The sequence below is a fragment of the Nicotiana tomentosiformis genome, chromosome 12 (genome assembly GCF_000390325.3).
Source record: "Nicotiana tomentosiformis chromosome 12, ASM39032v3, whole genome shotgun sequence".
In the NCBI taxonomy this organism is placed as follows: Eukaryota; Viridiplantae; Streptophyta; class Magnoliopsida; order Solanales; family Solanaceae; genus Nicotiana; species Nicotiana tomentosiformis.
In genome coordinates this window covers 55,800,504-55,823,709 of record NC_090823.1, presented here as the reverse complement: position 1 = coordinate 55,823,709, position 23,206 = coordinate 55,800,504, and positions in this window count along the sequence as shown.

The window sequence follows — 23,206 nt, the reverse complement described above, 5'->3', positions numbered from 1 at the left end:
GCAGTTTGGCATTCATTTCAGCAGAGGAGAGGCCACTAGCTTTGAACATTCAGTCCTTGGCTAACAGACTTGTGAGGCTGGATATTTCAGAGCCCAGCCGAGTTCTTGCATGCGTTGTTGCCCAGTGTTCACTATTTGAGCAGAACAAGGCTCGTCAGTTTGATGATCCACACTTGTTGGTTCTCTAAGAGATGATAATGCAAGGTTGTTCTAAGGAGGTTACTGTCGGTGAGGATAGTGTTCTGTAACTCCAGGGTCGCCTATGTGTTCCTAATGTTGATGGCTTAAGAGAGAAGATCCTAGAGGAGGCACACAGTTCTCGGTAATCTATTCACCTAGGTGCTATAAATGTGTATCGCGACCTGAGGCAGCATTATTGGTGTTGGCGGATGAAGAAGGACATAGTTGAGTATCTAGCAAGGTGCCTAAACTGCCACAGGTTAAGTATGAGCATTATAGGCCAAGTGGCCTACTCCACCATATGATTATACCTGAGTGGAAATGGGAGCACATTACTATGTACTTTGTAGTTGGGTTGCCGCAGACCTTGCGGATGTTTGATGCAGTTTGGGTCATTGTCGACAGGTTGACCAAGTTGGCACACTTCATCCCGGTGGTGACCATATATTCTTCTGAGAGGTTGGCCTAGATTTACATTTAGGAGATTGTTCGGTTGCATGGTGTGTCTGTCTCCATTATATCAAATAGAGGCCCTAAGTTTACTTTGCATTTCTGGAGGGCAGTATAGAGTGAGTTGGGGACCCGGGTAGAGCTCAGCACAACCTTTCATCCACGGACCGACGGGCAGTCAGAGCGGACGGTTCAAATCTTGGAGGATATGCTCAGAGCATGTGTGATTGACTTCGGAGGGTAGTGCGATTGATTCTTGCCTTTGACCGAGTTTGCTTACAATAACAGTTATCATTCTAGCATCGGGATGGATCTATTTGAGGCTTTATATGGTCGGCGATGTCGTTCGCCCATCGGATGGTTTGAGCCCGGCGAGGCTAAGTTATATGGTACTGATTTAGTGAAGGATGCCTTGGAAAAGGTAACGTTGATTCAGGAGCGACTTCGTACAGCATAGTCCAGACAGAAGAGTTATGTGGATCAGAAGGCGCGTGATTTATCATTTATGATGGGCGAGAAGGTTCTCTTGAAGGTCTCGCCGATGAAGGGAATCATGAGGTTTGGAAAAAAGGGCAAGTTGAGCTAGAGGTTTATAGGTCCATTTGAGGTGTTAAGGCACATTGGGGAGGTTACTTATGAGCTTGCTTTGCCTCCCAGTCTATCGGGAGTTCATCCGATTTTCCACATGTCTATGCTCCGGAGGTATCATGCTGACAGGTCGCATGTGTTAGACTTCAGCACGCTTCAGCTAGATGAGAGCCTGGGTTACGAGGAGGAGCCAGTTGCTATTGCCGACAAGCAGGTTCGCCAACTGAGGTCCAAGAAGATTTCTGCGGTAAAAGTTCAGTGGAGAGGCCAACCAGTCGAGGAGGCGACTTGGGAGGCCGAGAAGGACATGAGGAGCAGATATCCATACCTATTTAGCACTATAGGTATTATTCTCGACCCGTTCGAGGATGAACATTTGTTTAAGAGGTGGAGTATGTAATGACCCGACCGGTCGTTTTGCTTCCTAGATCCCCATTCACCTAGATTAGACTCCCCGTATGTACCTTTAGTGTTTTACGACTTGCGGTGATTGTTAGTTCGGGTTTGGAAGAGTTCTGGTTGAAATCGGAACACTAACTTCCTTGTTATTGGCTTTAAAGTGTTAAGTTTGACTTGGGTCAACATTTCTACTATAGGTTAGTATGATAATTTTGGACTTGGGCATACGTTTGGATCGAGTTTTGGATGAACCGGGAGCGTTTCAACGCATAAAGTTTAAAGTTGGCGCATTGAAGGTTTTAAAGTTCTTTAAATTTGGGTTGGAGTTGGTTTTGGTGTTATCGAGGTCGGTTTGTGATTCTAAACCTGGGTATAGTTCCGTATGGTGATTTATGACTTGCACGCAAAATTTGGTGTCATTCCGAGTAGGTTATGTTTGAATCGGCGCATTCGAAGTAAGTTGGAAGAATTTGAAGTTAATAAGTTAATCCTATTGGTTTTGGGTTGCGATTCTTAGTTTTAATGTTGTTTTCCGCGTTCCGAGGGTGCGAGTGAGTCCATTTTATGTTTACAAATTTGTGGATATGTTTGGACTGGGCCTCGGGGCCCCCGGATGCCATTTGGACGATGCGCGGAAGTCGTTTTGCCTTGGATAAACAGCTGAAGCATCAAGCTTCTGGTGCAATCACACCTGCGGAGGGCCAGCTGCAGGTGCGAGCTCGCAGAAGTGAGCCAGTAGCCGGAGAAGCAGCCCGGCATGTGCAGCCTAGAAACCACAGATGCGGGACATGGCGTGCACCAGCGAACGCGCAGGTGCGATGGAAGCAACCACAGAAGCGGTTAAAGCTGCAGGTGCGGCACGCGTGTCGCAGCAGCAGTCCCGCAGAAGCGGAAGTCCTGGAGGCAGTGAGGTCCATTTATTTCGGACTTAGGTCATTTTTGGTTCATTTATTTTACTTTTTGGGGCGATTTGGGAGCTTCCAAGAGAGAGATTTCCACCTAGATATTGAAGGTAAGTAATTCCTACCTAATGTAAGTTAAATACATAGATTATGGGTAGATTTTACATCGTAAAATTATGAGAATTTTGGGTTTAGATGAAAAATCTAGGTTTTGATAAAAATGGGATTTAACCACGAAAATGGTTATGAGATTGAGTGAAAATTATATATTTGAGTTCGTGAGGTTATGGGTAACACCTTTCTTCGAATATTTTCGGAATCCAGGCACGTGGGCCCAGAGGTGAATTTTAAGAATCTTCTAATTCGGGTTGGGTAATTATTCTAATAGGTAAATCATTAACTTTTGAGCGTATATTGATTGATTTATACAATATTTGACTAGTTTTGGATTGTTCGGCACTGAGTTGAGGCTTTAGGGTGAATTTGAGGCCGGAAATCAAGCTGTGAGACAAGGTAAGTCTCTTGCCTAACCTTGTAAGAGGGAATTTTCTCCATAGTCAATTTAAATTGCTATTTGCTTCGAATTGTGGGAGCTACGTACACACGAGGTGACGAGAGTCCGTACGTAGCTACTAACTATGCTTATGTCCGGATAGTTTAGGGCCTTGATCATGAAATACGTATAATATTTGTACCCTACTTTTTAATTAAAGTGCCTAAATTATGTTGGAACTTGGTAGAAGAATTGTAATAGACCGAATTTCACTTACTTGAGTTTTGGCGGGTTAGTTGACCATTAATAAAAATTGTGTTTCGTTGTAAATTAGCCTTGTATTAGCTCTTGAATCGGTTATTCATAAAATATCCTCTCTTCTTGTGGAGTGGGACGAATGCCTCGACAGTAGATAGATGCATCTATGGTTCGTGCCACTCGACCCTCGACAATTTACACATTATTCTGGATCGGGCCGAACAACCTCAACATAATCGTGCGTGACAACACTCAGAGTTTAATCATATATTTGATATCTTTTCATGGATTGAGAGGCTAAAATTATATAGGACATAAATTAATTAGGGACTTACCATGTGTGAAAGAATTATTTACTTCCTGCTTGTTATCGAGTTATTATTATTTTTTACATAACCCATGCTTATTTAGAACTTCTGTATTTCTTTATTGTTATCCCATAGTAAGTATCGATGTCGACCCCCCGTCACTACTTCTTTGAGGTTAGACTTGAAACTCATTGGGTATATGTTGTTTATGTACTCACGCTATACTTCTACACTAACCGTGTAGGATTTGAGGCAGGTGCATCTGGCGGTCACACCGGTGCGCATCCCCGATACCCTGAGGCCTAGTTGTGAGCTGCTTCCTGAGCCATTCTGCAACACCTAGAGCCTCTCTTTTGTACTTATTTTCTGTCTATTTTACTTCCGACAGTAGTTAGAGTTTTATATATTCTACTAGTGTTCATACACTTGTGACCCCGGGTCTTGGCACTCATTCTAGTTGACTTTATGGTTTTAGAGTATTTATATATCTATAATTGCACTCAGTTGCTTTCCTTTTATTTATTAAACTTTCTACCTCTTAAATCTCTTAATAAATGGAACTTAATTTCTTGAAAACTTTTTAAAAAGTGTAATCACGTAGTTAGTTCACCGTTGGCTTGACTAGCGGCGACGTTGGGCGCCACCACGACCAATAGGAGAAATTGGTTTGTGACATGTTAGCCTCACTGTTTGAACTAATCGTTCCCTGATAATCTGTTACTACTTTAATTAAGGATGGTTAATGTACTTAATGAATTTCACTAGATAAATGCTCTCCTAAAATAAATAATCTGAGTCTCACTGAACTTTTGCAGTTAGCTAAGAGATTGTGATGATACTATACATGTTTTATGAGTTGTATTACCATGTTTGCTATCCTAATTCAAGTTGTGTCCTTAAACTCCTTGTTGATATCCTGCTGAGAGTTTACATATGTTCTTGGATCGGTAATGTTGTACTAACTTTGATTCAACTAAATGACCATCATTATAGTGTCCATGCTTTGCACTTAACTTACCTGTTTGATTGAGGAATCTGCTAATAAAACCACGCTTACTGCACATTCTTAATAACTTACATAAACCTATTGATATAATCTGAACTCCTGTAGTGAAATCATTAGCATAGTTATTTTGTTAACTGCTTATATGATAAGTCCTGTAGTCATGAAATCTTGTAGAAGACTCCTTGTGTATAAGTTGGGTGAATTCTGTTGACCTTTCATGTTTGTGCTCATGAACATCCTATTAACTCTCATTCAAGAAAAAGCCTTGCGTAAGATATTATCTTCTTCACTTGAGATTGCCTTATAGAACAGAAGTTAAACTATGCCAGCTTTAACAACTTAATAGTGTAGGATCTGAAATGGAAATCTGTTATTGTCACTACTAGGCCTAAGGAAGCTCACTGATATTTGCTTGTCTTGTTTGAATGAACGCTGCACCATGCTTGACTGAATATATTGGCTTTTAAAGACCTAGTGTGAATCTGGATCGGGAACCTGATAGGAATCATGCTACTAAGTCTAGATTAAAAATAGATTGACCTTCTTGCCTATATGTGTACCTCAGTTGGTGTTATTGCTCTTTAAGAAAGCGTGAACAAGATTCTTAGTCCATGTACCTAGTAGAGTGAGGACTTAACCGGTGTGTGAACTTGTGATGGTTCTCAATACAGTCTAAATAGTTATTAAGGTACTGTGAACTTAATTAAGGACTCCTATAAGTTCGAACCTACCAGTATAAACAATGAATTTAGCATGCATGTCTTCGCCAACTCTAGGATCACTTAACTCAGCATTTTAAACATGGAATAGTCTAATGTTGGTTGCTATGAAAATCTCTCAGTTCTGCAATTGTGATTAGTATTTTTGGATGTTCTAATACATGTTATAAATGAATGCTCAGTATTCGTGGAAATTGTTAGTACCTGCAGTAATTGACCTTCACCTTTTGGGTTCCAATTTTAAGGTTAATGGTATAATTCCTAAGGTGTTTATGCTTCTACACTATGATAGTACTCTCTATAGCTTCTGAACTTTGTATGCTTGAATCTTTTGTGTATGATGTTGTTATCATGTTAATTATTAGGTAAATACCTTATTTGTAACTAAACCTTTGGGGAAAAGTGAGTGTGAGTGATTAAGGGTATTTGGGGTGGGACCTAGTTTGTGGTTAAGGTGCCCCTCCCTGACACAAGCACTGCTTGGTGTCCCTGAGACCCTTGTGAACTCAGAAGTGCCAGGGATTCCAAGGGTAATTTGTGCATGAATAATGTCTTATCCTAAGCTCTTGGTCGTTTACTCTCATTATTCCTCTTAGGATTAATACAAATAATAGCTGGTATTTACTCTAATTAGTGTCTATTGGTTACAGTCTTGTCTTGTTGGGCCTTGTGATAGTTTTATTGTAATCTTAGTGATATCTATATGTTTTAGTTTTATTCTATTGGGCCACATGTGGATTTCACTAATTGTTTTCATCTCTTTGTATGCGTGAACTCAACTTGGGCCTGCCGAGCCCATCTGGAGCTCAAGCCACAATCAAATCCTAGGTCGCTGCATCCTTGTCGCGTTCGCTATTCATGCATTAAATATTGGGCCCGTTTAAATAATGGGTCCCAAATCATCAAGAGTCCACCTCTTTACCCTTATTCCTCTTAAATTTATTGCGATACTGTTTGATATGACATATATGTATATATAAATGACTAATGTTTATTATTGGGCGACTTTAAATACCTTTGATTATTTTAGGAACCTAGGCAAACCAAAGCCATAGGTAAATAAAGAAAGAACCTAAGCTTATCTACCATATTCATTAAAGTATTTTGATTATTTACTATTAATAAATAAAAGACTCCTTTCGATTATCGCTAACCATTTCCGGAAATCTCTTTTTTTTTTAGTGTGGACAGATTTGAGAAATGACCAACTTTTCTTTAAAAAAGAATTATAACTGAACGGACATTTTAAGACTGGTCTTCAATAAATAAAAATCAATCACGGCTAGTAAATTGCAATTAGTAGCTTCACTGAGTTTTAAAGGATAGGCAAACCTCCGGTTTGAAAACAATTCTTTAAAGGTATACCCATGACATGTTTACTTCACTAAGTTATACAAATAGCCACTTTGTTTTCTTATGAAAAATATTTAAAATGTAACCATATTTATAGGTCTTTTTAACTTTGTAGATGTGAACATTTCAAATGAACCTTTTTAAATTACAACATTTTATAAAGCCTAAGCCCTCTTTTCCGAAGCACATATACAAACTCTCTTTCAAAAACAAGTAGGCTTTAAAAGAAGACTTAGAATAGTTTCAACTTTAATGCACTGAACTAAGTAGAATATAGACATTTACTTCCCTAAGCATAGCCTAAGTCCTAAGGTGCTACCTCAGGTAGATTTTAGGGGGTGCCTAATACCTTCCTCTTAGAAGAACAAGAACCTTACCCAAATCTCACCGGTTAGTAGACCATAGGATAATAATCTAATAAACAAATAGGTACCCTAGTATATCTTAAAATATTAGGTGACGACTCTTTTTTATCAACAACAAAGAAACTACTAGTTGAATCTTATTTTGACTTGTGCAAAATAGGTTGCAACAACATGGCGACTCTACTGGGGAACTTTACACTTAGGTTCTGACCTTTGCATACTTAGACAAGATTTGGAGTTTAGGGATGTTGGTATATATACTGCTTTAACTGTGCTTAGTTTTACAAATATGTGCTTACTTGTTTTACTTGTTTAGAATGTACTTATTTTCCTACTATAATATTATTACGGTTATCCTAATTATTTGTTACCATTTTTGTGTCCTGTCATCACATGCTTTCCTATCGAGTCTCGGACGTACACTATCACATACAAATGGCACGTGAGGGTTGTATTTTCTACCCCTCCGAACCTTCTTTCAAAATTCCTTACTTTCAAAGAAGGCTTTCTCAGTTCAACTGACATAACGTCTCGCAGTGTTCTGTCCAACTCCAAAATTATGAAACACTCTACTCCAAAATTTAGCCATATGCACCTCTGCGGGTTTTAAGGCAATTTGGTCTGATCCAAGACGTACCCCTATGGTCGCGGTCAACGTTATATGAAGATGACTACAACTGGAAAATCTCAATCCCAAGGGTCAGAAAACTTCAAGATGAATGGAATGACTTGATCATGATGCCAATGAGTCAGAACTCCTAGTGAACTCCTGAATACTTCGTGTGGATTAACGAAGAGGATGAGTTGGCTAGACCGTGCAGAGAAGGATTGACCGGATTAGAGGATTCAGCAACAACTCTGCAAATATACCATGAGATTCTACCCCACTATCTCGTTACTACCACCATGCATCGACAAGTTGTTCCAGGGTCGCTCGACTACATTTTTCCTCCACTCAAGGATGATGATCAGATGATTGAGTATATACAGATTGAATCAGAAATAGAGCCGGAGGAGGATCCTGAAGAAGAGCCTGAGTACAACAATGATAAAGAGGAAGAAGAATTTGAAGAAGACCCTGAAGAGGAGCCTGAAGAAGAAAGTTTGGGTGGTGACTCCTGGGACGATTATTAGTGGCTGATTGATTTCCCTTTATATTGCACCCCTTTCATTTCCCTATGGGCAAAACCTATGAGCCCATGCATCTTTTGTGAATGATGATAAGCAATGTTGTAACCACCGCTCCCATCTATTGTAATCCAAAACCTATCAATGAGAAATAAAAAGTTTGCTCCGGATCTAAATGTGTCAAAATTTGATTGTTTCTCAAATATTCACGACATAGTCCTACCCCCGGCAAAGAGAAGTCCTACGCATCTTAGGAAACACACTTATCTGAATACGTGAACTAACTTCCCTATGTGCTTACATTTATGTAATTACTGAAACTAACTTCTACTTTTCTTTATTTTCTCGCTTTATTTCTTTACGGTTATCCCCAGAAAATAGAGGCTTGTTTGTGTTGACACGTAAAACTGGCTGAGCCACAGCACAACCTGAGATCTAAGGGAAAGATGTTTGCAATCGACAACCCGACCAGAAACACTCTAGTAATAGCCGACAACCCAGGGCAATCAGGGGAAAAGAATGACACTAGAAATGATGAGCACTCTGGTTAGGATGGCACAAGAAATTGAGTCACTAAGAGAAGAAGTGCAGCATATTCGGGAGCTGGTACACTTGTCCAAGACGACACTTCCACAAACACCCCGGTTTCCTTCATTAGATTCAATTCTCAATCATTTCCCTTCAACCACCCGACAAACAAACAGTACCCCAATCGCAATCACTACAAATCCCATGACCCAAGTTATACCACCAGTAACCCCCGCAAATCCATCGAATCCCCCTATACATACACCCTGCATCCCGAATTGTGTCCAAACATCACACAACCCAGCAATCACTACCAACTTATTCACACCCCTCCTCGTGACAATGTTACTTTTGCCAACAATCAGACCCAACACATACTTGCGACATACACAACCACATATGAGGGGTATGTTTCACCTGTATATTCCACCTTGAAACCTACATTTATAGCGCCCATCACGGTTAGAGTGCCATACGAGATCAATCAATATGACGAGATGGAGAAAGAAGCAAAATTCAAGAAGGAGTAGTCAGTGACCGAACAGTTACGAGTATTGAGAAAGCAGGTGAAGAATCTCCAGGTTGCTCGAGGGAGTGAGAGCCTGGATTATGAGGACTTGTGTATACATCCTGATGTTGACATGACCGTAGGGTATAAGCCTCCAAAGTTCAACATCTACGATGGAACATATGATCCTCATGCACATTTGAGGGTCTATTGCGACAAATTGGTCGGGGCAGGAAGAAATAAAAAGCTGAGAATGAAGTTATTTTAAAGGAGTCTAATAGGAGAAGCTCTTACCTGGTACACTCGTTAGGATCCCAGAAATTGGAGAGAGTGGCAAGATATGGCGGAGGATTTTATGAATCGTATCGGGTTTAACACCGAAATCACTCCAGACATGTTCGCCTTCGTAAATTTGTAGAAGAAAATATCAAAGTCATTCCAGGAATATGCTCGTCGCTGGAGATCAGAGGCCGCCAGGACTTAACCCCCATTGGATGACAGTGAGCTAACCAAGTATTTCATCAGTGCCCAAGAATGGATTTATTTTGAAACGATGATTGGTATGATGGGATAGAAATTTCCCGAACTGGTTAAGATGGAAGAATTTATGGAAGAAGGCATAAAATCAGGAAATATACATTCAATGGCCATGCTACAAGCTGCAAGTAAGGCAATACAATCTGTTTCTATAGACAATGGGAAGAAGAAGAAAGAGGAAGTAACAGTAATTGTCCCCCACTATCAGTCCAATCACTCTATCAAAAACAGCTCCCACCCCATGAACACCCATTTCTCACATCAACCCACCTACGCCCCAATATACAACACCGAGCCATACTACAACACTCAACCTCAATACAACCCACATCGAGCCCATATAAATCCAAACCCACCACGACCATGTACTTCAGTCCAGACAACCACCCATCAAAATAGACCCACCTATGCACCTCGACCACGTCCAAAAATTGAAGAAAGAAATCCCGAAAATTACACTCCAATTGATGAACCCTTAGCCCAGTTGTTTGAAATACTGATGAGAGCTGGGCTGATATAGCTAGTGGAAGGGAAATTTTCCGACCAACCCTCAAAATATTTTGACGTAACCAAGCATTGTGCTTACTATTCGGATGTTCTTGGGCATGATACTAAGGACTGCTTCAGACTGAAGATTGAGATTGAGTTGCTAATGCAGAGTGGAGCCATCTAATGTACCCCTGCTCCACCAAACGTGAACCATAATCCACTACCAAATCATAGAAATCAAGGAGCTAACATGATCGCATTGGACGATGATTATGATTTGAAGGGGACCATCGTCACAACTGGGAATGCCGAAGCCACAAGAGTTCCACCCCGAAAGACTCCATTGATTACTGTACAATTGAAGCCTCCTGTGATGGTTTAGACCTACCAACAATAGTCCACTACCGCCGTCAGAAATGAGGAATGTTGAGAATGCAAAATAGTTCCATGGACGTACCGACAGAAAGGAAAGGGTAAGATGATAGACTCCGAAGCCGCTCACGGGATGACCGGGTCAGTAAGGTGTTATGCTCCATAGGGGATAATAGATGGAACCTGAGGAGAAAATATAATCAATAAAGAAAGATAACAGATGTTGAGATGGCAGAGTTTTGGAGAAAAATGCAAGTTAAAGAGTATTCCGTGGAGAATAGCTAAGAAAAACCCTTGCATACATATCGGCCGTGGATCTGCTGAAGAGCTCCAACGGTCATAGGGATTCTTTGGTGATGGTGTTAAGTATGCCGGACAATACTACCAGCGAGGCGTTAGCAATAACCATTGAAAAGATGGTCGAGGAAAACATGATTTCCTTTCAATGAGATAAACTCCCTGTGGAGGGTGTGGATCATATCAAATCTCTATACATCACAGTCAAGTGCGGGGATAAAGTTGTGTCTCGAGTGCTTGTTGATAGAGGTTTTGGAGTGAACATTTTCCCGTTCTCTACTCTGCGAGAATTGGGTATTCATTTAAGGGAGGTAAAAGAAAGCCATATGAGAGTAAGGGCTTTCGATGGGTCGCAAAAGGATGCCATTGGAGAGATATACTTAGCCTTGCAGATTGGACCAGTTGAGTTCCCAACATTGTTTCAACTGATGGACATTTCGTCTTCGTACAACCTGTTGCTGGGAAGGCCCTGGATACACGTGGCAGGGAAAATTCCTTCAACTATTCATCAATGTATGCAGTTCAATTGGGATAGCCAAGAGATTGTAATTCATAGGGAGTGGACCCGGTCAGCTTACTTGGAGCATGCAGTCCCTTTTATAAAATTATTAGATGGGGCCGCCTTTCATGCAATCGAGATCATACAAGCAATAAAAATGGAGAAGAGTGAATAGAATCATGGTATGCAGTCGCTGTACAGATTGAAAATGGCAATGAGAGAGATGATGAAGTATGAGTACCAACCAGGCACCGGGCTGGGAGCCCGATCGGACGGGATAACAAAGCCAATTTAACCAAAAGGGCAGAAGGATACCGCTGGCTTAGGGTATGAACATACTATTGGAAAGACTTATACCGGTCATCCTAGGAAGAAGGCTTTTGTACTAGAGCATATTTCGGGTTGGGTCAGAGCTCAACACTAGAGGATAACATCGTTGAAGGAATGGGAAGATTTTTTGAGACTATGATTGAGGAATGCTGCAACAAAGCTGATATCAAGACATCGACCGTTCGTGATGCCACACCAGGAGAGACCTTGCAGAATTGGACCGCCAGTCCATCTTTGGTTCTCCGAAAGTCTTGATAGTGTGGAGTTGTAGTAATTTTGAAAAAAATGCACAGTTAATTGAGGCCTGAACCATGCCTATACTTTTTTGTCAATTGCCACATTGAACGCTGAGATGTTCCTTTTGATGAAATAAAAGAATTAATTTTCCTGAAATCATTCGTAATTCATTTTTAGCTCTTATTTATACCTAGTCTTTCTTTTCAGTACTCCAATAGATAAAAACCTGCATTCTATGATTATGACATATAATAAAACCCTCAAGAAAAATGACCCAGACTATAAGGAGTACGACGAGAGCATGATGCCTGAGAACCTCCCGCAGGAGATCGAGCAGTAAGAGAGCCGGAAAAAGCCCAACCTTGAAAAAATAGAAGTAATAAACTTGAGAAATGAAGAAGATGTGAAACAAATTTGAATCATCATCAATCGATGTGTTCGCTTGGTCATATGACGACATGCTTGGATTAATTATCGACATTGTCTCTCACCGATTACCCACCGATCCTGCCAGACCGCCAGTCAAGCAAAATTCAGAAAATTCGTCCAAATTTGAGTCTAATTATAAAAGAAGATGTTACCAAGCAGATAGAGACAAATATGGTGAGAGTCACCAATTATCCTAAGTGGTTGGCGAACATTGTACTAGTACCAAAAAAGGATGGGAAGATTAGTATATGTGTGGACTATCGGGATCTCAACAAAGCTAGTCCACATGATGATTTTCCTCTGCCAAACATTTTTATCCTTATCAACAATTGCGTGAAGCATGAGTTGCAATCGTTTGTGAATTGTTTTGCCAGGTACCACCAGATTCTGATGCACAAAAAAGTTGCCGAAAAGACGACGTTCACCATGCCACATGGAGTTTATTGCTATAGGTTCATGCCATTTGGTCTCAAGAACGTCGGTAGCACCTATAAGAGGACCATAACGACCCTCTTTCATGACATGATCCACAAGGAAATTGAGGTATATGTGGATTATGTTATCATCATTCTCGGAAGAGTGCAGATCATTTGAGTGAGTTAAAGAATTTTGTTTGAAGAACGTTTGCGGAGGTACAGTTTGAAGTTGAATCATGTAAAGTGTACATTCGATGTTCCCGCAGGAAAATTGTTAGGGTTCATCGTCAGCAGGAAAGGGATAGATTTGGATCCTTCAAAGATAAAGGCCATTCAAGACTTGCCACCGCCTAGAAGCAAGAAGGACGTGATGATCTTGCTCAGCAGGTTAAACAATATCAACATATTCGTAGCCCAGTCGACGGTAATCTGTGAGCCAATTTTCAAGTATTTGAAGAAAGATGTTGCTAAAAAGTGGATAGAAGAATGTCAGAAAGATTTCAACAGGATCAAGGAGTATTTGACAAATCCACAAGTGTTAGTTCCTCCCGAATCCGGCAAACCGTTATTACTATACTTGACCGTTCTGGATAATGCTTTTGGATGCGTGTTGGGACAACACGGTGAGACTGGGCTGAAGGAACATGCCATCTATTAACTTAGCAAGAAGTTTACACCCTATGAATCCAAATACATTTTGTTAGAGCGGACCTGTTGTACTTTGACATGGATGGCTCAGAAGTTGAGGCACTATATGTCAGGATACACCATACACCTGATATCTCAACTCGACCCGCTCATGTACATCTTCCAGAAGCCAATGCCCACAGGAAAGTTGGCCAAATGGCATATCCTTCTCAATGAGTTCGATATTGTGTACGTGATGCAAAAAGCTATCAAGGGACATGCATTGGCCGATCATCTATCAAAGAACCCAGTAGACAAGGATTACAAGCCACTCACTACATACTTCCTACAAGCCACTCACTACATACAACCCGGGTTGGAAAATGTTTCTCGACGGAGCAGCAAATTTCAAAGGTGTAGGGATTGGGGTAGTCCTAATTTTTGTGTCAGGATAACATTACACGGTTTCAGCCAAGAAAAGGTTCCCTTGCACAAATAGTATGGCGGAATATAAAGCATGCATCCTTGGGATGAGGATGTCAGTCGATATGAACATCAAAGAACTTATGGTCATATGAGACTTTAATTTACTAATACACCAAGTTCAAGGTTAATGGACAACCAAGAACATCAAGATCACTCATTACCTGCACTACGTGAAAAAGCCATGCAAGAAATTCACCATGATTGAGTTCAAACATGTTCCTAGAATCCAAAATTAGTTCGCCGATTCCCTTGCAACCTTGTCATCTATGATCTAGAATCCAGACAAGTATTACATTGACCCCATTCAGATAGAGGTATGAGATCAACGTGCGTACTGTTTTCATGTAGATGAAGAGCCAAACAGTAAACCATGGTACTACGACATCAAAAATGTTCCTTGAAGCAAGAGAATTCCACTAGTGGTCAGAAGCGAGCACTAAGAAGACTGGCGAATCACTTTTTCCTTAACGGGAAAGTTCTTTTCTGGAGGACCCCAGACTTGGGTCTGTTAAGATGTGTAGACGCCATTGATGAAACAAGAATACTAGAAGAGATACATTCTGGAACATGCGGGCCTTACATGAATAGTTTCACTTTGGCCAAGAAGATTTTAAGAGCCGGATACTTTTGGATTCGCGAGGATTTCATCTGGGTTCCACCTAATGAGCTAAATGTAATGGGTTCTCCTTGGTCGTTCGCCGCTTAGGGATGTATGAGATTGGGCCTATAGAACCTGCCACATCAAACTGACATCGTTTCATCCTGGTAGCCATCAACTACTTAACCAAATGGGTCGAAGAATCTACATAGAAGGCCGTCACAAAAAAGGTAGTGGCAGATTTCATCTGTAACAACATATTGTGCAGATTCGGGATCCCAATTTCAATCATAACTGACAATGCAGCCAATTTTAACAATGATCTCATGAGAGATATTTTCAAGAAGGTTAGAATTATCTACCATAATTCCATAGCCTACAGACTGCAAATGGATGGAACGTTTGAAGAACCCAACAAAAACATCACAAGGATCTTACGGAAGATAGTGGACAATCATATGCAATGGCACGACAAGCTATCCTTTGCCTTGTTAGGTTACTGCACCACCATGAGAACATCTACTAGAGCAATGCCATACATGTTGGTATATGGCACATAAGCCATGATACCCATAGAGGTCGAGATACCATCTTTAAGAGTCATTCAGGAAGCCAAGCTATACGATGCATAATGGATACGTGTCAGGCAGGAGCATCTCATGCTCATCGATAAAAAGAGAATGGATGCAGTATGTCATGGCAAAATGTATCAAAATAGGATGGCTAACGCATTCAACAGAAAGGAGAAACCGCGACAATTCTTACCGTGGCAGCTGGTTTTGATAAAGACATTCCCTCATCACGAAGAAGCCAAAGGAAAATTCACAATGAACTCGAAAGTCCTTATGTGGTCCATTGAGTGTTGTTCGGTAGAGCGTTGATCCTAGCAGAAATGGATGGCAGAGTCAGCACCAAGCCCATCAACTCTGACTTAATCAAGAGATACTATATTTGTAAATAATAGAATTAGGGTTCTGTTGTAACAGAACTACGCCTGACCTGACTACCCACGGTGGGATACATAAGCAACCCACATAGGGTCCAGTCTCTCTCTCCCTATCCCTTTTGTAATAAGAAATCCAAAATGTCATTTTTATATGTATTTGAAACTACGGCACGACTTTATTTCCTCTGGCGAGAATATGTAGGCAATCTACATCGGATTTAGTCATCTATTTGGAATTGAACTACGTCTTGGCCTGATTCCATTTTGATACTTAGGCAGTCTGAGTCAGACTCGAACATTTCATTTCAATTTCTTATCATTTTACATCTATTGTAAGCGAACTATGTTTTGACCTGATTCTATTTGGATACGTAGGCTGCTGAGTCAGGCTCGGTCATCATCATAATTCACTTAACATTTTATTATCCTCAAACTACGTTCAGACCTGATTCCGTTCGGATACGTAGGCAACCTAAAAGGGTTCGGTCATAACCCTGGGAAAACCTTTGTAATACATTTATTAGATTAAGACACGATTGTTACAGCATGAAGCTACATCATCAGGGGAATCTCTAGAAATCATCATCAATGGGCAGAATCATTCAGAAAATGACACTCGCATCGAAGGGAACTTCTAAGCATGTCATAATCCGGAACGACGACATTTACCATAAAAATGAATGATTTTCAAAATATTTTCTTTAAAACTATCATTCCACATACTGAAGTCTGTGAAATAATTCACTAGATCAGAGGCGAGACCAGTCCTACGATCAACACAAATGAGCACCCCCATGTACTAAGAAGTTTTCTTTGAGCGTAGGATTGATAGGAATCGAAGAATGCTGGGGCACACTAGGAACAATGACGGACCCCGCCACCATATCATGAGCCCCTATCTCTCTTTTATTTGATTCATTTTTTCTCATATGGCTAAGGACTAACTTCAAGTTCTTTACAGGTATTTCAGAGACAAGTCTCCGATACATTCAGAGCACCTTGTATATAGCAAACCATCTGCTCAACCAATCAGAGCACCTTGTACATAACGAGCCACCGACCCCGCCAATCAGAACCCCGCTGGCTTCGCCAACTGAAGCCCTGTATATAGCAAACTGTTCATTCCGCCAAGTGGATCACTTTATACAGATCGCATCGGTACTCCACCAAATCCAAGATTTCAAGTAGATAGTTACAGGTTTCATTGCCTACATAGCTAATCGAAGGATGTACTATCCAGTTCTGACATACGTTTCGCCTATCGATGATCGCAATTTAGCTTCGTAGTCAAGAGTATCTCTTGGGCATGCTCCTTCATTTCTTTGTTTTATCTTGAATGTTTTGATGTTTTTATTCATGCTACTTATATTCTCTTACATTTCAAGCCATATACTCCCATCGTGCGGAGATATTTTTATATTCAAAGTCAATTACTCCCATCACATAGAGATACTCCCATCGTGCAGAGATATTTTACATTTCAAGTAAACTACTCATATTGTGTGGAGATACTCCCATTGTGTGGAGACATAATACTCCGACAGCTGCGGAACAGTACACAACCTGGCTAACAATCAAGTCAAATTCAAAGACCCATCCCCGGTATCCCAAATAATGCTCTGGAGCTCGGAGACTTCAGATTCAAATATCCCATCGCCCCGATCCCAAATAATGGCTCACCGGCAGTCATGCATCATAATTTGTGCATTATTTGCATCATAACTTAACATATTTGCATTATGATATATGGGTATGCATGTATTTTCTTTTTGCAGGATCAAGCACCGTGACGTAGAACTTCTTCTAAGCAGCAAACCAAGCTACAATGCTATGAGGGACAACAAACTCATCAGTGGGCCAAGCATCCAAACTCCAACTCAATCTAATCAGTAGAACTCCAATCGCCAAACCTTTCCAGTCACATAATCAAGCTATAATCCGTGAAATCATTCTAGGTCCCGGGATCTTCTCATCGTGCAGTATCGTCATAACACGATAATGGGGAAACTCCTGCAAGTACCACCCCTTCGAATAATCATTCCAGAACTACATGAGACATGATCCTCGTTAAGCTCGAGGTATGTAGACGATTCAAAGCCAGAATTCGGCCCTAATTTTCCTAATTATTCCCCTAATTTTCCTAAATCTTTCCCTAATTTTTTATGATCTTACAACTTATAATCCTTACCAAATCCATATTCCATTCCCCCAATACACGCCTAAAAGTCAGGACAAAATTGGTCTTGGTTCAATTTCTTTGCCCGAAAACTCTTTCATCGTCTCTGGTCAAAGAGGGGCAGCTGTTGACGACCAATTTTGACCCTCCCCTTTAAAATTAATTTATTTATACTTAATGATTTGCAATAAATGTGTTAAAAATATTTTCTAATCAATAATACCAATTTTTATATAAATATAATAGGAAATTAGTAATTGATAATATTTAATTAATAACTTAGTATTAAATATTTATAAAATATATTACTCTTACTATTTTTGAAATTATTAAAAAAACTTCTATATTTTAATACACGAGTTTTATAATTAATTCAATAAATTAATCCTTGATTTTTAATTAACTCGCTTATTATTTAAATAATCCAAAATTAACTTCATAATTTGGGTAAGTAAAGTTTTTAATAAATAAATAATTAATTATAGTAATTTATAATATATTTGATGATTATGTTTTTATCACATTTAATTAGAATTAATTAAGTTTATTTAAGTTAATTTTTAGAGGGGCTAAAAGACTAAAAGGCTACAATTGCAAATGCCCAATCAAATGCAATGTGGCTAGTTATTAAATCAAAACCGAACCAAAATACCAGCCCAATCCCCACCCGACCCAGTCCAAAATTTCCTCTTTATTCCTCTTTGGCAATTCGCCTCAACCGCTGAGAGCCAATCAAATTGCACCATGTCACTCCTTAAACCCATTCACAAAACAAACACACTCAATATTATATCTGCACCGTTGGATTAACAGATCCAACCATCCCTATTTTTCACCAATAATATTTTCTTTAAATCCATAGGGCCTAAATTATCAAGCCCGTTGATCAAATTATCCTTCGGCCCAGATCCCGTATCTTGCTTTAACCTACAAGACCAACTAAAGGTATGAAACCCTAATCATTTCCCTCTTGAACAACCGCCCCTCTTTCCCAAAACTCTCTCTAATCTCTCAACCTCCCCACACCTATCAATCCCAAATCCTTGTAAAAATCTGTGCAAGGTCACAAAATTAAACCTCGCAACACTCAATCTGTCACTAGACCCACAAATCCTGCTGGATTATTTCCTTTTTCATCACTAGATTTAAAATTCCCAAACCTGAAAGCGTAAGCTCAAAGATGAAAATCGTCTAATTTCTTCTTTGTTCTTTCGAATAAAGCATACATGACCGTCCATTCTGTCCCTTTACCGAGAATCCTGTTGTCTCATTCCATTTCCATCTATAAAATTCAATAGCCCCTATTCAAAAGCCCTAGACCTAAAAAATAAAATTTCAAATCGTTTGATATTCCCTTGTATTCATTCAAATTGGAAGCATGCATGAAGGTTTCTCAGGATTCATCATGATTACTCGATGTCCAGAGGTCAAACACAGTGACCTCTAGACATTGGCGCTTTGACCAATGGTCTTTCCACTCAACGACCATTTCCTCTTTTTAGGTAAATCCTTTTCCCTCTTCTGCTTCTGATTTTACCTAATTTTCTACAATTATCCCGATCATCATCGTCTTCCACTACCTAAATTAAAATCTATCGGAACCCTAGGCATTGAATTCCACAATAAATAGGAGCTTTATGGCTCACCTAACAACTTCAATATAACAAACGAACAATACCTAAGAGAATTAAAACCTTAAGACTTCCTCATTCATTTTCACTTTTTCCTTTCTTTCTTTGGTTCTTAACTTCTTTGCTGTTCGAGCTTGGGTTTGGATCTCTAAACAACTAGACGAAGCTCTTGTTTGCTTTGCTGCTTGGTAGAAGTTTAGTGTACATTGAACCTCCCTTCCTTTCAAATTTTTATGTGGTTTTGTGCTTACCTTATCTCCTTCTATTGATTATCTTTTGTTTATGTTACATGTTATTATATTGATCATCATGTCTTGCTCTCGTGTGTTAGCCTCATTGTTTGAGCTAATCATTTCCTGATAATCTGTGACTATTTTAATGTTGGCTGGTTAATGTACTTAATGAAGTTCACCAGATAAATACTTTCCTAAAAATGAATAATCTAAGTCTCACTGAACTTTTGTAGTTAGCTAAGAGATTGTGATGATACTATGCATGTTTTATCAGTTGTAGTACCATGTTTGCTAGCCTAACTCAAGTTGTGTCCTTAAACTCTTTCTTGACATCCTGCTGATAGTTTACATCTGTGCTTGGATCAGTAATGTTGTGCCACCTTTGGTTCAACTAAATGACCTTCATTATAGTGTCCATGCTACACATTTAACTTACCCATTTGATGGAGGAATCGACTATTAAAACCATGCCTGCTGCACATTCTTAATAACTCACATAGACCTACTGTTGTACTCATGTTAATCATTAGGTGAATGCCTTATTTGTAACTAAACCTTTCGGGAAGAGTGAGTGTGAGTGATTAAAGGTATCTAGGGTAGGACCTAGGTTGTGGTTAAGGTGCCCTTCCCCGACGGAAGCACTGCTCGGGGTCCCTGTGACCCTTGTGAACTCTGAAGTGCAAGGGATTCCAATGGTACTTTGTCCATGAATAAAGTCTTATCCTAAGCTCTTGGTCGTTGACATACAAATAAAAGTTGGCATTTACTCTAATTAGTGCGTATTGGTTATAGTCTTGTCTTGTTGGACCTTGTGATGGTTTTGTTGCAATCTTAGTCATATTTATATGTTTCAATTTTATTCTATTGGGCCACATGTGGATTTCACTAATTTTTTTCATCTCTTTGTACGAATGAACTCAACTTGGGCCATAGCCCATCGAGAGCTCAAGCACACAATCAGATCGTGTGTCGCTGCATCCCTGTCGTGTTCGCTGTTCGTGTATGAAATCTTGGGCCCGTTTAAATACTGGGACCAAACCATCAAGAGTCTAGCTCTTTGCCCTTATTCCTCTTAAATTTATTGCGATACTATTTGATATTCCATATATGTATATATGAATGACTAACGTTTGTTATTGGATGAGTTTAAATATCTTTGATTCTTTTAGGAACCTAGGCAAACCAAAGCCATAGGTAAATGAAGAAAGAACCTAAGCTTATCTAACATGTTCATTGAAGTATTTTGATAATTTACTGTTAATAAATAAAAGACTCCTTTCGATTATCATTAACCATTTCCTAATGGTTTTTTTTTAGTTTGGACAGATTTGAGAAATGACCAACATTTCTTCGAAAAAGAATTATAGCTGAACGAGCATTTCAAGACCGGTCTTCAATAAATAAAAACCAAGCTCGCTAATAAATTGTAATTAGTAGCTTCACTGAGTTTTAAAGGAAAGGTACACCTCCGGTTTGAAAACAATTCTTCAAAGGTATACCTATGACATATTTACTTCATCAAGTTATACAAATAGAAACTTTATTTTTAAAAGAAAAATATTTAAAATATAACCACATTTACAGGTATTTTAACTTTGTAAGATGTGAACATTTCAAAAGACCCTTTTTTAATTACAACATTTTATAAAACTCATGCCCTCTTTTCCAAAGTACATATACAACCTCTCTTTCAAAAACAAGTATGCTTTAAAACAAGGCTTAGAATAGTTACAACTTTAAAGCACTGAACTAAGCAGAATATAAACATCTACATCCCTAAGATTAGCCAAGTCCTAAGGAGCTACCTCAGGTATATTTTAGGGGGTGCATAACACTTTCCCCTTAGAAGAATAAGAACCCTTACCCAAATCACACCGGTTAATAGACCAATAAGATAGTAAGATAATAAATAAATAGGTACCCTAATATACCTTAAAATATTAGGTGGTGTCTCTCTTTTATCAACAACATGAAAACCACTAGTTGAATCTTATTTTGACCTATACAAAATAGGGTGAGACAAGGTTGGGTCACCAAATTGTCATGCCTTTACTTTGGCTACTAACGAGGACTCGGCTGCATTCCGTATTGTGGCTCCTCCGTCACCGGTTTCAAGCAATCATACACTTAGGTTTGCCAATTGTTACAAGTCTTTTGTTATTTCTAACTTATGCTTTTCCATATGTCGTAGACTACCCATTTTCGTACTTAACATATTAGCTATTACGTTTGCCTTCCCGGGGTGGTATAAAATTTTAACATCATAGTCTTTTAACAATTTGAGCCACCTCCGTTGCCTCAAATTCAACACTTTTTGCTTGAATATGTACTACAAGCTCTTGTGATCGGTGAATTACTCAACAAAATTTTCTCATGTTTTCTCAACTGCCTTGAAGCATATGCAATAACTCTCTCGTGTTGCATTAAGACACTGCCCAATCCCACTCTTGAGGAATCACAATATATGAAACACCCCTCAGGACCCTCAGAAAGAGTTAACACTAGTGCCGAGGTTAACCTGTCCTTTAACTCTTGGAAGCTCTTTTCATAACAATCGGTGCACTGGAATTCTGCTTCCTTATGCGTCAACTTCGTCAATGGAGCAGCTATGGATGAGAAATTCTCCACAAACCTTCGGTAGTAATCGACCAAGCCCAAGAAGCTTTATACCTCGGTAGGAGTTGTAGGCGTTGGCCAATTCTTGACTGCTTCATCCTTTTGACTATCAATGTTGATACTTTCATCTGGTACAATGTGCCCAAGGAAGGCAACTGAGTCTAACAAGAACTCGCACTTGGAAAATTTGGCATATAACTTGCGGTACCGGAGTGTGTGTAGGACCCTTCACAGATGCTCTGTATTCTATGTTTCCAATAGAGAGTACACCATTATATCGTCAATGAACACGATCATAAAGATATCCAAGAATTGCCTGAATACCCGGTTCATCAGATTTATGAAGGTCGCTGGTGCATTAGTTAGGCCAAAGGACATAGCAAGGAACTCATAATGGTTATATCTAGTCCGAATAGCTGTCTTCAATACATCTTCTTCCTTGATCCTTAGCTGATGATACCTAGATCTAAGTTCGATCTTTGAAAAACACTTAGCGCCTTGCAATTAATCAAACAAATCATCAATCCTTGGAAGCCGATACTTGTTCTTAATGGTCACCTTCTTCAGCTGTCGATAATCGATACACATCCTTAACGAACCATATTTCTTTAGAACAAATAACATTAGGGCTCCCCACAGAGCGTTGGGTCAAATAAAACCCTTATCAAGGAGGTCCTTCAACTGCTCTTTTAATTCCTTCAACTCAGCAGTAGCCATCATGTACGGAGGACTAGATATTGATTACGTATTGTGTATCACATCGATAGCAAACTCAATCTCTCTCTCGAGTGGGATGCCTGGGATCTCATATGGGAATACATCGAGAAATTATTTAACGACCGAAACTGACTGTAAGGTTGGAGGCTTCGCCTCCACATCATACATTCGTACAAAATGGTAAAAACACCCTTTTGTGATCATCTTTCAGGCCTTAAGGTAAGAAATAAATTTCCTTTTTAGCGTTGCAATGTTTCCCTTCCATTCGATAAAGGGGCTCTCCCGGAAAGTTGAAACGAATAACTTTCTTCCATTCGATAAAGGGGCTCTCCCGGAAAGTTGAAACGAATAACTTTCTTGCAACATTCCACTATAGCATAGCAAG